General features: G+C 41.0%; 1 protein-coding gene across 3 annotated transcripts in view; it reads left to right on the top strand.

The window, feature by feature from the left end:
- The window catches only part of LOC111978165 (1-acyl-sn-glycerol-3-phosphate acyltransferase epsilon-like), a 59,631-nt gene that overhangs the window by 6,538 nt on the left and 37,699 nt on the right, over positions 1–15,394 (top strand). The gene's annotated exons all lie outside the window — the stretch shown is intronic.

The following is a 15,394-nucleotide window of genomic DNA, read 5'->3' as shown; positions in this document are numbered from 1 at the left end:
TAACAAGACCGTAAATCTATGTTTCGCAGCGCCGCAATTTTAATACCTCAACTGTTCTGACTGGTCACATTTGAACATTTATAATGTAGGTTACTTGCTTTTGCAATGTACACCATATTTAGACTTGGATCCGTACAGTTCGTATTTAGATGTATGTACGGTTCTGTATTTCACTGGAAGAATAAACGTTTTTGTTTTTCGAACATTATTTAATTTCCGGTATCTCGACCATTTTTTAATGACGCAAAGGCTCGTATTTCTGTGTGTTAGTTATGTTTAGATTAAGTCTTATTGATTTTGAGTAATAGCGACAGTCTGACTGCGCGTGTTAATGTAATCGCCGCGTGTCCCGCCCCACGGCTCGTACGACCTATTCGATTTTCTCAAAGCAGGCACTCTGTGTGTGTTGTACTGGTTTTGCCAGCTGCTACGATTCGCCTATTATGCGTGCTTCAAGCATTGCCGGCATGTGATTTCTCGACTTCGGAGCCTCTCATACCTCCGGCTCTAGAGTGGAGTGGTGAGGCACTGTTAAATACTATGGTGTTGTTAGACTGACTCTCTTGGACTATGAGTAATTCGTATCCAACCGAAGGTTTTTAGCTCTTGGTTAAGTCGGGGTGTTTGCGCTCTTCCGCAAGCTCTGTTACTCAGGAGCTTAGTACGCGTATTCCCTGTGCTCTGAGTCATTGTTCCGGCGATGTCATTTACAATAGCCTGCGGTCATCGTCATCTTCCCGGCTTCTGCCTGGAACTTGACAGTTATGTTTTGTTCCCCTTGCTCTTGCCTCAGTTCGTGGCTTCTCTGATGCACGCGTCTAGATGCTGGGCTGAACGTGATTAATGTCGTTGCTCGGTAGTGGGCTATGGTTGTGTACCCCGGTGTCCTGTTTGTTTCGAGCCAGGTAGTGGCCGAGCGAGAGGTGACGGAACTATATGTTGACGTATGCCATATAAACCAGTGTCCCGATAAGGTACATCCTTCAATATTCAAAGGGTCTATGCATTTTCGAAAACGCGTCTTAGAGAGGACACGTCCCGTCCTCTATAATAACTTACTCTAACCGCTCTATGAGTACATTTTTGCCTCGGGGGCACCTATGTGTCGACTCATGTTTATAAGGAACCACAGGTCTTGTATATTTTGCTCTCTGTTGTTGCAGCAAGGCTTAGACCGTTAGCTCTTTTACTTTAGTGGCGCATTTTGCACTTTATTTTCTGTTTTCTTCCTAGATCGACTTATATATTTAGAACACGAAATTTTGCTCGTCTTCATTTTTGTATTGTGGATGGGCTAAATTTTATGTGTACTTCTTTCTTATGACTTTAGTGGTTTTATTGTTATTAGAAGGTCTAAGTTAAGTTAAGTGTTTCATGTGGCCAGATGATTGTTAGGTGTACTTGTTCTGTGTATTGTACCACATAATTACATTTTTAAAATCTGCGCTTTTTCTTTTGTGTTTCTATCTCCAATAATGCGTAGTGACATTGGCGTTCGACAACATCTCAGTCTCGGTTCTCTGTACTCTAGTCCACAATCTAATGTCTGAGACCACCGTCCTAGTAGTAAGTGTTTTATGTTTAGTCGTCGACGGTCCCCCGTTGTTGTACTTTACGCCAGATGCTGTGTGGGCATGCATTTATCACATACAGGCTTTATTATTACGTGCCTTTGTATTAACTGTCTGTCATGACACTATCCCTTGTTCAGTTTTACTTGCTATTAGTAGGCAGTTGGTGTGAGGTCTCATTCGTGGTTAAGTTGACTGGTTGTATTTGTTGGTACTTCATGGTGAGTACAATCCTGCCTTGTTTGGGATGTTGTTATAGTTTAACTACAGTTTGCTCTCATAGAAGTTGTCATCATTAGAGCATGTGTATACCGAGTATATTTTGTGTGGTTCTGTCATCTTTGCGTTGTAGTATACTGGAGTGTGATTTAGAGAGTGAATTCACCAGCCGCTCATTAGGAGTACTGTGACTCGGAGGTGATGTGTGTATTTATCAGGAAGTAGTGAGTTTCATGCATCGTCGTGAGGAATGTCGAAATCGGATGTATGTTCCCCTAACCTGACTAGATGACTTGCTGCAGCTTTAGTTGACAACAGGCTCCATATTGTTGACAGCTTGGGATACTTAGAATGGGTAGTTGCGATAACCAGCGTAGATATTATTCTGTTGCATCTTTGAGAAACCCAGGTGTGCTGTGTCTCTGCTCTGTCTGGTTATCTATGTGTGAGATTATTGTGTGATGCGCCTGTGAATGTCTCAAAAGCTATGTTTGTCCATTCTGTTTCTAGAGTGTCTCTGCTTGGGAGATGTTTCCTTTATTTCTGCACTCTCTTATTGTATTGGTCTTTTTCTAGATGGCTTGGAAAGGTTGTGTTGACCATGATATCGTTAAGACTTGAGCTGTAGTTGAGGTGCATACGCGTTTGTTTCGCTAATGGACCAGCTTGGAAACCAGTTGCAATCTCTTTTGTGGGATCTCTTCTTGTGTTTGAAAAAGCTAGCCTTAGCTTTCCTAATTGCCTGTGTATATTGGTTCTTAACTTCCCTGAAAAGTTGCATATCGTGGGGGCTATTCGATGCTAATGTAGTACGCCACAGGAAGTTTTTGTGCTGGTCAAGGGCAGTCAGGTCTGAAGTGAACCAAGGGCTATATCTGTTCCTGGGTCTACATTTTTTGAAMGGGGCATGCTTATTTAAGATGGTGAGGAAAGCACTTTTAAAGAATAACCAGGCATCCTCTACTGACGTAATGAGGTCAATATCTTTCCAGGATACCCGGGCCAGGTCGATTAGAAAGCCCTGCTCGCTGAAGTGTTTTAGGGAGCGTTTGACTGTGATGAGGGGTGGTTGTTTGACCGCGGACCCATTACTGACGCAGGAAATGAGGCAGTGATCGCTGAGAAACTGGTTGAAGACAGCCGAGGCGTATTTAGAGGGCAGGTTGGTCAGGATGATATCTATGAGGGTGCCTGAGTTTACAGATTTGGGGTTGTACCTGGTAGGTTMATTTGGGTGAGATTGAGGGCATCTAGCTTAGATTGTAGGACGGCTGAGGTGTTAAGCATGTCCCAGTTTAGGTCACCTAACATTACAAACTCTGAAGATAAATGGGGGGCAATTAATTCACATATGGTGTCCAGGGCGCAGCTGGGGGCTGAGGGGGGTCTGTAACAAGTAGCAACAGTGAGAGACTTATTTCTGGAAAGGTGGATTTTTAAAAGTTGAAGCTCGAACTGTTTGGGCACAGACCTGGATAGCATGACAGAACTCTGCAGGCTGTCTCTGCAGTAGATTGCAACTCCACCCCCTTTGACAGTTCTGTCTTGGTGGAAAATGTATACACATGCATAAAGGCATTTTTCAGCTTTATGCATTGATGCATTGTGTCTTCTAACTGTCCGAAAATAGGATCCAAAGTGTTAGGAAATATTTGTTATCATAAATACAAAGGAGGATGTCTCTCCTCATACCTCTGGCACTTTAGCCAGACTGTGCACCACAGAGCCAATCAGGAGAGAATACATACAGGTCAACGGTGCCAATTGAAAGTCAAGGGGTGTGTCTGTGCCTTTTGGATTACTCTCTCTTTACACAGAATCCCTGTGGTTCATGTCTGCTCTGCGCATGTCTGAAAGTGACAGAGCCAGCAGCCAAGAGTTTTTCACAGTATGTCATAAAAAAGTATTACACTTATGAATGTATGTAAAATGCTAATATGTATTAGATCCAGTACAATGGAATAACTAAGACCAGAATTTGAATGCAGCGTGTTCCAATTCCTCCTTCTCTTTCTGTCCAACAAGGTCAACCAAAAACACGTGGCCTGATGGTTCATGCAGATACTAAGGAAGCAATATAGAAATGTATTGATCCCTTAAATGATTTTACTGTTAAATGACCCATATCACAACCCGCATACCTCTTCACAAAAATGTACCTAAATCAATTTTGGGAAAAGGATTTTACTCACAAAAGACGTAGGAATTTATTTTCCCAGTTCGAAATAGTAGGCCATGCATCAAATAACTATTTTCATCAGAAAAACAAACCCTCAAATGCAATATTGCATTTTGTAAGTTGTCTGCAGGTGGCTTGTTGTGAATGCACTCAAATATCAAGTCATTTTCAGGTTATATAAACTGCGTTCTAATTCTCAACGTAGAAGGATTTGTCTTAATGTACAGTATATGAAAGTGATGCTATAAAAAGGATTCTTTCACGTTATCAAGCTCACTGTGACTGACAAATCCCTGCCTATTTCTGTGATTATAAAGAGCATATGAAACATTGTTTTTCATGAGGCCTACCTGAGCGCCTTCCTTTAAGCACCTCTGTTTGAACACCTCTCCTGTCCTTGATCCATTCCACATACAGCCATTTGCRGATCTTTTCAGTGTCCATGTGAACGATAGTTATTGCGAGGATGGAACATTTGTTGACTTAAAAGTTTTTTTTTAAACACCCATGTAAAATGAAGGCCTGCAAAGCTTACAGATTTAAGTCTAATAGCATGAGATGAAAGTAGACAAACATCAGAGTGTGCAATATGAAGGCATAGTCAGTGGACATTCTGAACCTTGTTTGAAGTCATTAGGTCACATGACCAAGGAGCTATTGAAATTCTACATTTTGAAAAATTCATGTAAAACCATGTGAAATAAAAATGGACAAACTAAAGGGTGTGCAATGTGTGTCTATGCCATCGGGTTAGCTACAACCAGTTCTCAAAGTGTTTGGAGTGATGGTTAAAGAGCTATTGAAAATGTAAAAATGTGATTTKTCACCATGTTTACGGTCCCTAACTGCTGTTGGTGGACGTAAGGAAAACTACAGGCGAATATATCTTTTGAATATCCAACCKGAAACTGTCTTTACCTCGGTACATTATTCACCTTTTTTAGTTTCGCTTCGTAAACAACACACGGTAGTTCGGGTAGACCATCTTTAGTGATTGAGATTGCACTTAACTATGATTGCAATTGGATGTCATCACATAAGTTAGGTCAGGAATAGTCTTGCTGCAAAGAAACATCTAACTACTTTATAAAGGCACGGGTCTGATTTTAAAATCATTCGGATTAGTATAGCCACGATTGGAATTTGTAATCATATCCTATTGTCAAATATCAGCATGTATAATATTTGAATGGTTATTTTTTTATTGAAGAGCTAATTCAAATAGATTGCCAATACAAGTAATTACCGGGTTAGTTTCATCTCRTATTCCAAAAATATGTATCCTGTATTTGAGACTCAGTGAAAGTTTAACATACTCTTTCAAATACGTTATGTAGCATTTTGAAAATACACATACATCGCATTTGTAATAATGGCATTTACATTACAGTATCCATTGACTTAGGACTCAAATTGCAGTTCCTATGCCTTCCACTAGATGTCAACAGTCTTTAGAAATTGTTTCAGGGTTGTATTCTGAAAAATGAGGAAGTAAGAGCAGTCTGAATGAGTGGACCCTAAAGTGTCACAGAGCTTTTTCATGCGCACGACTGAGAGTGTCTTTCTTGTTTACCTTTTATATTGACGACGTTATTGTCCGGTTGAAATATTATCCATTATTTAGGCTAAAAACAACCTGAGGATTGAATATAAACACCGTTTGACATGTTTCTATGAACTTTACGGATACAATTTGGATTTTTTTGTCTGCCTGTTTTGACTGCGTTTGAGCCTGTGGATTACTGANTTTTTTGTCTGCCTGTTTTGACTGCGTTTGAGCCTGTGGATTACTGAAGAAAACTGAGGTTTATGGATATAAAGAGACTTTATCGAACAAAAGGAACATTTATTGAGTAAAKGAATGTCTGCTGAGTGCAACCATATGAAGATCATCAAAGGTAAGGGACTAATTTTATCTCTATTTCTGACTTGTGTAACTCTTCTACTTGGCTGGTTACTATTTGTAATGATTTGTCTGCTGGGCTATGTTCTCAAATAATCGTAAGGTATGCTTTCGCCGTAAAGCATTTAAAAAATCTGACACCGCGGTTGGATTCACAAGAAGTTAATCTTTAAACCTATGTAAAATATGTTTTGTTTTCTGAATAAAAAAAAAAGAGTATTTCTGTATTTGAATTTGGCCCCCAGCAGTTTCACTGGCTGTTGAAGAGGTGGGACGCTAACGTCTCACGTACCCAAGGGAGGTTAAACCCCAAAGGGCAAGTAATGCCGATGTAGAAGCAGTGGCTAGGAAAAATTCCCCTAGAAAGGCAGGAACCTAGGAAGACAGAGTGAAACCAGGCTCCGAGGTGTGGCCAGTCCTCTTCTGACTGGGCGGAGTGGAGATTATAAGAGTACATGGCCATTAACTTCTCTGTGCACGGATCCCTTTTACGGGATCATTTTCCTAAACAACCACTGAATTGCAGGGCGCAAAATATTACAAAAATATTTATAATCATGCAATCACAAGTGAAATATACCAAAACACAGCTTAGCTTGTTGTTAATCCATCTATCGTGTCAGATTTTGAAAATATGCTTTACAGAGAAAGAAATCCAAACTTTTGTGAGTGTATCAATCAATGCTAGAACAGCTAGCCCCAAATTAGCATGGTCAGAAAAGCAATAAAATTAATCGCTTACCTTTGATAATCGTTGGATGTTTGCACTCACGAGACTCCCAGTTACACAATAAATGTTATTTTTGTTCGATAAATATTACTTTTATAACAAAAAAACGCCATTTGGGTTGCGCGTTATTTTCAAGAAAACCAAAAGCCTCGTCCGTTCGATGCAACATTCCAAAAAGTATCCGTAATGGTCGTAAAAAAACATTGTCAAATGTTTTTTTATAATCAATTCCTCAGGTTTTAGCAAACATAATCGATAATATTTCGACCGAAACCTATTCAATAAGAGAGAAAAAAGAAAATGGGAGACTTCCCCTCTCGCGCGCAGGAACTATTCAAGGACACACCTGGACTACTTTTGAAAAAATCTAGCTCATTTTTCAAAATAAAAGCCTGAAACTATGTCTAAAGCCTGGTACACAGCCTGAGGAAGCCATTGAAAAGCAATTCTGGTTGATACCCCTTTAAATGGAAGAGAAAGACAGGCAGGAAACAAAGATTTAAAAATATAAAATATAATTAATATATATATATATATATAATATATAATATACACTGCTCAAAAAAATAAAGGGGAACACTAAAATAACCACATCACTAGATCTGAAGTGAATGAAATATTCTTATTAAATACTTTTTTCTTTTACATAGTTGAATGTGCTGACAACCAAAATCACACAAATTATCAATGGAAATTCAAAATTTATCAACCCATGGAGGTCTGAATTTGGATCACACTCAAAATTAAAGGAAAACCACACTACAGGCTGATCCAACTTTGAGTAATGTCCTTAAAAACAAGTCCAAAATGAGGCTCAGTAGTGTGTGGCCTCCACTTGCCTGTATGACCTCCTACAGGCGCCCTGGCATGCTCCTGATGAGGTGGCGGATGGTCTCCTTAGGATCTCCTCCCAGCACCTGGACTAAAGCATCCGCCAACTCCCTGGACAGTCTGTGGTTCAACTGCGTTGGTGGATGGAGCGAGACATGATGTCCCAGATGTCTCAATTGGATTCAGGTCTGGGGAACGGCGGGCCAGTCCATAGCATCAATGCCTTCCTCTTGCAGGAACTGCTGACACACTCCAGCCACATGACGTCTAGCATTAGGAGGAACCCAGGGCCCAACCGCACCAGCATATGGTCTCACCAAGGGTCTGAGGATCTCATCTCGGTACCTAATGGCAGTCAGTTACCTCGACGAGCACATGGAGGGCTTGCGGCCCCCCAAAAAATTGCCCACCCCAACACCATGACTGACCACACGCCAAACCGTCATGCTGGAGGATGTTCAGGAGCAGAACGTTCTCCACGGCTCTCCAGACTCTGTACGAGTGAGCGTCTGTCACATTGCTCAGTCGTAGACCTGTTTCATGTGAAGAGCACAAGGGCCGCATGGCAAATTTGCCAACTTGGTTTCTCTGGCAAATGCCAAACGTCCTGCACGGTGTTGGGCTGTAAGCACAACCCCCACCTGTGGACGTCGGGCCCTCATACCACCCTCATGGAGTCTGAGCAGACACATGCACATTTGTGGCCTGCTGGAGGTCATTTTGCAAGGCTCTGGCAGTGCTCCTCCGCACAAAGGCGGAGGTACGGTCCTGCTGCTGGGTTGTTGCCCTCCTACGCCTCCTCCACGTCTCCTGATGTACTGGCCTGTCTCCTGGTAGCGCCTCCATGCTCTGGACACTACGCTGACAGACACAGCAAACCTTCTTGCCACAGCTCGCATTGATGTGCCATCCTGGATGAGCTGCACTACCTGAGCCACTTGTGGGTTGTAGACTCCGTCTCATGCTACCACTAGAGTGAAAGCACCGCCAGCATTCAGAAGTGACAAAACATCAGCCAGGAAGCATAGGAACTGAGAAGTGGTCTGTGGTAACCACCTGCAGAACCACTTCTTTATTGGGTGTCTTGTAATTGCTTCTACTTTCCACCTGTTGTCTATTCCATTTGCACAACAGCATGTGAAATGTAGTGTCGATCAGTGTTGCTTCCTAAGTGGACAGTTTGATTTCACAGAAGTGTGATTGACTTGGAGTTACATTGTGTTGTTTTAAGTGTTCCCTTTATTTTTTTGAGCAGTGTATATATCACTTCCGGGTTAGATTTTCTCAGGTTTTCGCCTGCAGAATCAGTTTTGTTATACTCACAGACAATATTTTGACAGTTTTGGAAACTTTGGAGTGTTTTCTATCCTAATCTGTAAATTATATGCATATTCTACGATCTGGACCTGAGAAATAGTCCGTTTACCTTGGGAACGTTATTTAAAAAAATAAAAAAATAATAATAATCTGACCCCTAGCGTCAAGAGGTTTTAAGGTCAGATCGTTCTTCAAGATTTTTTAACATTCAGAGATGACTAGCAGGGTCAAATAATAATACCAGTGGTTAACGAGGGTGCAACAGTTTAGCACCTCAGGAGTAAATGTCAGTTGGCTTTTCATAGCCGAGCATTCAGAGGTAGAGAGGGGTAGAAACGGCAGGTCCGGGACAAAGTAGCACATCCAGTGAACAGGTCAGGGTTCCAACTACTCCACTATCTGTTATGCACTAGAAGCATTTTTACTTTACCATTTTGGAAATGCACCCCTCCAAACATACTTGCATCACATAAGCGATAATGCCATTCATCCCTATTAAAGACTCAATTAAAATAATGTTTCAAATACATGAATCAATTGAGTTTACATAAAGTATTACAACTACTCCACTATCGATCTTATGTACTAAAAGCATTTATACTGTACCATTTTGAAAATGCACCTCCAAACTACTTACACTACATACAAAAGGTATGTGGACACCTGCTTGTCGATCATTTCATTAAGAAATCATGGACATTAATATGGAGTTGGTCCCCCTTTGCTGCTAAAACAGCCTCCACTCTTCTGGGAAGGCTTTCCACTAGATGTTGGAACATTGCTGCAGGGACTTGCTTCCATTCAGCCACGAGCATTAGTGAGGTCGGGCACTGATGTTGGGAGGTTAGGCCTGGCTCACATTTGGCTTTCCAATTCATCCCCAGGGTTTAAGAAGGGGTTGAGGTCAGGGCTCAGTGCAGGCCAGTCAAGTTCTTCCACACCGATCTCTACAAACCATTTCTGTATGGACCTCGCTTTGTGCATGGGGCATTGTCATGCTGAAACAGGAAAGGGCCTAACTGTTGCCACAAAGTTTGAAGCACAGAATTGTCTAGAATGTCATTGTGTGCTATAGCGTAAGATTTCCCTTCACTGGAACTAAGGGGCCTAGCTCGACCCAAACTTTACAGTTGGCACTATGCATTGGGGCAGGTAGCCTTCTCCTGGCATCCGCCAACYCCAGATTTGTCCATCGGACTGCCGGAGAACGCGTTTCCACTGCTCCAGAGTCCAATGGCGGCGAGCTTAACACATGTCAATGAAAAAAGGAATTGTCCGTAGAGCACCGAGGCGGGATAGTGTCGAGGCACAGATCTGGGGAAGGGTACCCAAAAATGTCTGCAGCATTGAAGGTCCCCAAGAATACAGGGGCCTCCATCACTCTTACATGGAAGAAGTTTGGAACCACCAAGACTCTTCCTAGAGCTGGCCGCCCAGTCAAACTGAGCAATTGGTGGAGGTGACCAAGAACCCGATGGCCACTGACGGGGCTCCAGAGTTCCTCTGTGGAGATGGTTGTCCTTCTGGAAATTCTCCCATCTTTGCAGCACTCCATCAATCAGGCCTTTATGGTAGAGTAGCCAGATGGGAGCCACTCCTCAGTAAAAGGCACATGACAGCCCACTTGGAGTTTGCCAAAAGGTACCTAAATGACTCAGACCATAAGAAACAAAATTCTCTGGTCTGATGAAAGCACGATTTGGCCTGAATGCCAAGCGTCACGTCTGGAGGAAACCTGGCACCATCCCTACGGTAAAGCATGATGATGATGGTGGCGGCATGCTGTGGGGATGTTTTTCAGCTGCAGGCACTGGGAGACTAGTCAGGATCGAGGGAAAGATGAACGGCGCAAATTACAGAGATACTTGATTAAAAACCTGCTCCAGAGYGCTCAGGACCTCAGACTGGGGCGAAGGTTCACATTTCAGCAGGACAACGACCCTAAGCACACGGCCAAGACAACGCAGGAGTGGCTTCGGGACAAGTTTCTGAATGTCCTTGAGTGGCCCAGCCAAAGCCTGGACATGAACCCGATGGAACATTTCTGGAGAGACCTGAAAATAGATGTGCAGCAACGCTCCCCATCTAACCTGACAGAGCTTGAGAGGATCTATAGAGAAGAATGGGAGAAACTCCCCAAATACAGGTGTGCCAMGCTTGTAGAGTCCTACCCAACAAGACTCGAGGCTGTAATCGCTGCAAAAGTTATTTCAACAAAATCCTGAGTTAAGGGTCTTGTAAATTAAATATTTCTGTTTWAAAAAAATTATAAATTTGCTTTGTCGTTATGGGGTATTGTGTGTAGATCGATGAGAAAAAAACTATTGAATCAATTTTAGACTAAAGTTGTAACATAACAAAATGTGGAAAATGTCTAGGGTTCTGAATAATTTCCGAATGCACTATAGGTCTACTGATTTAGTCAGTGACAATGGAGTAGCCAATTGCTGCTTTCTCTGTAGCAAAGCCATCTTGAACAACTGCTTCATTCTTCAGTCATACCTGTTTTGCAGAGAAAATGCCTCTTAATGAAAACATGCAACAATAGCAAGCCTATCATCTTGGTCAAAAGGCTATAGCCTATTATTGAACATGCTACTCCTGTATAATGAAGCAGCTAATAAGTCATTTTCAAACATTTRCCAAAATGCAATTCGCGGGAAACCACCGTTCTAAACAGCGCACCTAATGCGAGTAGTTCCATATGTGACAGAGATGAGAATCTCAGTTAAGAGAGGGGATCTAATAGTAACAACTAGGATTGGTTGATAATGACTAGGATTGTGCCTTTGGCTTCTGGACAATGGAAGAAAGTTATGAAAACGAATAGGAAGTCTTTATAAAATAATTGCCTCCCTTTCTGTGGTTGGATTTTGGCTAGGCTACTTTGCTCATTTATGTAACGTCTTACCTTGCTTCAAAGTAAAACTAACAATATTTCAGTATATTACTTAAAGTAATGCTTACAAATTATGGTTAATAAGTGATAAGCAGTAATGGGCAGTCACTACCATTATGGGGCTCTTATTAAAGGGTAGGAAGCATGAGTTTTTACTCACCAAAGTAACAACAATGTGGTCAGAGTTAGTAACTTAGTTGTAGTCACGATCTGGTACCTATAACTACAAACTTATGTTTTTGGGTTATTACAAATGTATTAACTTATTTTCAGGTATCTTCTAAACTACCCACTGCAGTATTTATCAACGTCAAATGGAGGATCTACTCTGTGCTACCAAGTTTGTATGCTAGCTCTGTAGCTGGCTACGGTTAGCATCCTCATACTCTTCAGACTTTGTGGCTGTGTTATCTAGTGGGAACCCGTTAGCATGGCAGRCTCTGGTGCCTTCTTGCCGTGGGCTCCAACCAATTGCTCTAATTGTGTAGCACTTTGTCTGTTCTCTTTTTTTGGTCACCTTTTCACCATGTTCTCTGTTGAGTTGGCTATGGGAGTTTTGTAACTTTTCCCTCTTTGGCTTAGTGCTAGCACGCTAGCTGACTGACATCTGGAATCTATCTAATTTAGATTTTCTTGCCATTAGATTTCACTCAGCTTGGTGAAGTGCCCGCTTCCCCCTTGCTTTTGTAGCTAACTCAACCTGCACTCTTTGAAAGGTTTTATCATCGGCTGAGCCCCAGCCAACAATCTGTAAGTCTCTGCTCTCTGCTTTTGATCTGTGGTTATGTTTTAGTTGTGGTGGTCTAGCTGGTCTCCAGTTGTTGGGCTCTGGCTTGCTGACCATAACTGTGGTGATTGGCGAGGCTAATAGCTATTTGGTTAAATGGCTAAAATTAGCTAGCTGGCTAGGATTACTGCATATAGCTAACAGGTTAGATAGTGTTATGTATTTCCCAAACTTTGGTTTACTTTAATGTAGCTGTAAGCCAGGTGTTGATTCAACTGCACAAGTCAGGCAATTGCTAACGTAAAGTTGATTTGTAAYAATAAATTCATAAAGTATTTGCTTGTTGGCTGAAAATGAAGTTATACATTTGATATTATTTCAGTTGGAGTTTACATTACAGGAAATATTATATCACCTCAAACAATTCCCGACATGGTTTCGGGAATTCTGATTGGTTTAAGTAATAACTTGAAAAATTGAAAAATGAGGTGTGACTTTGCTTTGGGACTTTTGATGTGTATACTAATGCAAATCCATATGTTACATGTAGTTASATTTTATGTTAACTACCCTTTAATAGTTTTATTCTGTGTTAAAGGTCATTCCAAAAATGGATCAATTTGAAGACCCCTTGAAGTATAAAATATCCAAAAGTTTTTGATTAAACATTTTATTTGGCCTTACTGCTATTAGCCCATACAAACTCATTAAATAAYATATTCACTACATGGAACAACAGATAATCCCCCTTAAAATTAAGGCAGTTTGTTCTGAGTGTCTGACCTATATCTGAGAGATAAGATCAGGACACATTTTTGGAACTAAACAGTCTCCATATATACTTCCATTAATTTTTCAACTGTTACTGGGTGTCCATCAGACGAGTCTTGTGAGGCCTGTAGGCGTCTTAGAGCAAAACAMCAGTGTTCGTGAGAGTCTCACCTTTGCACAGAGGGGTCATATTAGTGTGTAGCCCAAACGGTTTGGACACTATCGTTTTTCTTCTTCTCGAAAACKGATTATTTTTGAAGAATCTAACTGAAACCGAACCGGTTGTCATTAGTGTTGGACTACTTCACCAGTCCTCTAGGGAGCAAAATAATGGCTAGTTAAAAACGTGTGAATGTGGTCTGTATACGTTTTAGTGCTTTATGAGTCTGGGACATTGCATTAGGCATCCAGTTTTACCTGTGGTATGCTGTTTTATTTGTTTATTTTGTGGCACCACGCCTCTTAAATGTAAAGTCCCCATGTTAGATTTGTTTTTATTCAATTCCGTCTGGTATGAGAACAGTAGCCCCTATCTGCAAAAGCAGGTTGTCTGCGGAAAGCTGAGTATCTTGGCTATTGATCTGTGCCTTAAAATCGTTGGTGTGACTTACATTCATATGCCCATATATGGTAGTTAAGAGCAGGCCGAGCCGATGACCTCATTTCAAGATAGCTGCTACCTACTTTCCGGTTAGGATTGCGAAAGCATAAACAAAATAAACACGGAATACGTTGAATCACACCGAAATCCGGGACTCCACAGATCATGGGGATGTCTTATTTGTCCGTCTGTGACCTACCGCTATTGACCACCAGCCCTGAGTCAAAAAAATATTTTACACTAGGGCTGGGCGATATGTCCAAAACATCATATGGTATTTTTCAAATTCAACGGTATTTTATGTTTTTGATTAATAAAAGTTCTACATTTGCTTTGAGTAGTGCGTGACCCTAGGCARCATATATATATATTCTAAATTATTTCAATGGGTCTTTCTGCATTCTGATTGTTTTATACTGTTCAACTTTAACCTAAAATAATTTCCTGCATTTCCATCAATTTCTGCATTTCCTGCACTCATTTCCACACTGCCACGATATGGGCAAAAAAACTAGGCCTTATTTTTAWCCAAATGTTGCGATTTAGATCAAAACACTTGGGTGAACTGTTGGCATTATGGAAATAGAATGTTTATTATAATTCTATAGTTAGAATACTAATAATAGTGGGCACTTTGAATACAGTGTTTAACATGACAACGAATTAAAAATGCTATGGATGAGTTATTGTGACAGGGTAGGAACCAAAGTGATGTTCAGTGTTGCCTAGGGGACCCTATAATCTTTGGCTACATTAAATCTTTATTCATGTAGCCAACATGGTCATGCTTCGCCTATTCCTCTTTGATTTCGAAGATACTGTTGCACAAACATGCTGATTTAGGCCTCCACCAGCACTGGTATCAGGCTGTATTAGCTAGCTACGTTTGCTCTGACTTTTAGCCAGCTGACTAGCGATTAGCATTAGTGGCTAACACGAGTTTGCTGATGTAAGAAACACAAACTAATATTGTAATTATAGAAAGCTTGTGGATTTATATTAAGGTTAAAGTGGAAACAACTTTGTTGCTTGTGCTGCATTGACCATTACACATGGCATATCACATTTAACAAACATTTAAATACTATTATAGAAGGTAAAGTAAAAACCCAAACCAGTCCGTGCATCAATACCGGTATAGTAAAATACGGTATACCGCCCAGGTCTATCTTACACAACGTTTTCACCAAACAACTAACAAAGTAAGCTTCGATTTGGTCTGTGTTTGAGCTATTGCTGCATGGGGGTTATGAAATGAATCCTTAGGTTGGTAGGAACAAATCGAGCCTATTGCCAATGTTATCTGATTTATGTATGACTTAACTACTAAGCCATTCCTTTGTGGTTCAGCTTTGTTTGCTATTTAGGCCTAGTCTGGTGATGACTTCATTTATTATGGGTGTTCTTGGATATGGCTTTCTAAATGATATTTCACATAGGCCGACAGTAGGAATACCAGTAGACACGTTGAAGACCTGGAATTCCCTACTATTTTCAAACATTTTGGGGTGTTTCTCAATATGCATTATACCGTGCTCCAAGCAAGCAAATTGGAGCATGCAATGGTCAGAGAATGACTCCAAATCAAACTGTCAAGCTAGCTATATTAATACGATTCACATATAGCTAGCTTCACAAATTCTAAT

The sequence above is a fragment of the Salvelinus sp. IW2-2015 genome, linkage group LG18, assembly GCF_002910315.2.
Source record: "Salvelinus sp. IW2-2015 linkage group LG18, ASM291031v2, whole genome shotgun sequence".
Taxonomy (NCBI): Eukaryota; Metazoa; Chordata; class Actinopteri; order Salmoniformes; family Salmonidae; genus Salvelinus; species Salvelinus sp. IW2-2015.
This window is presented reverse-complemented; position numbering and strand designations above follow the sequence as displayed.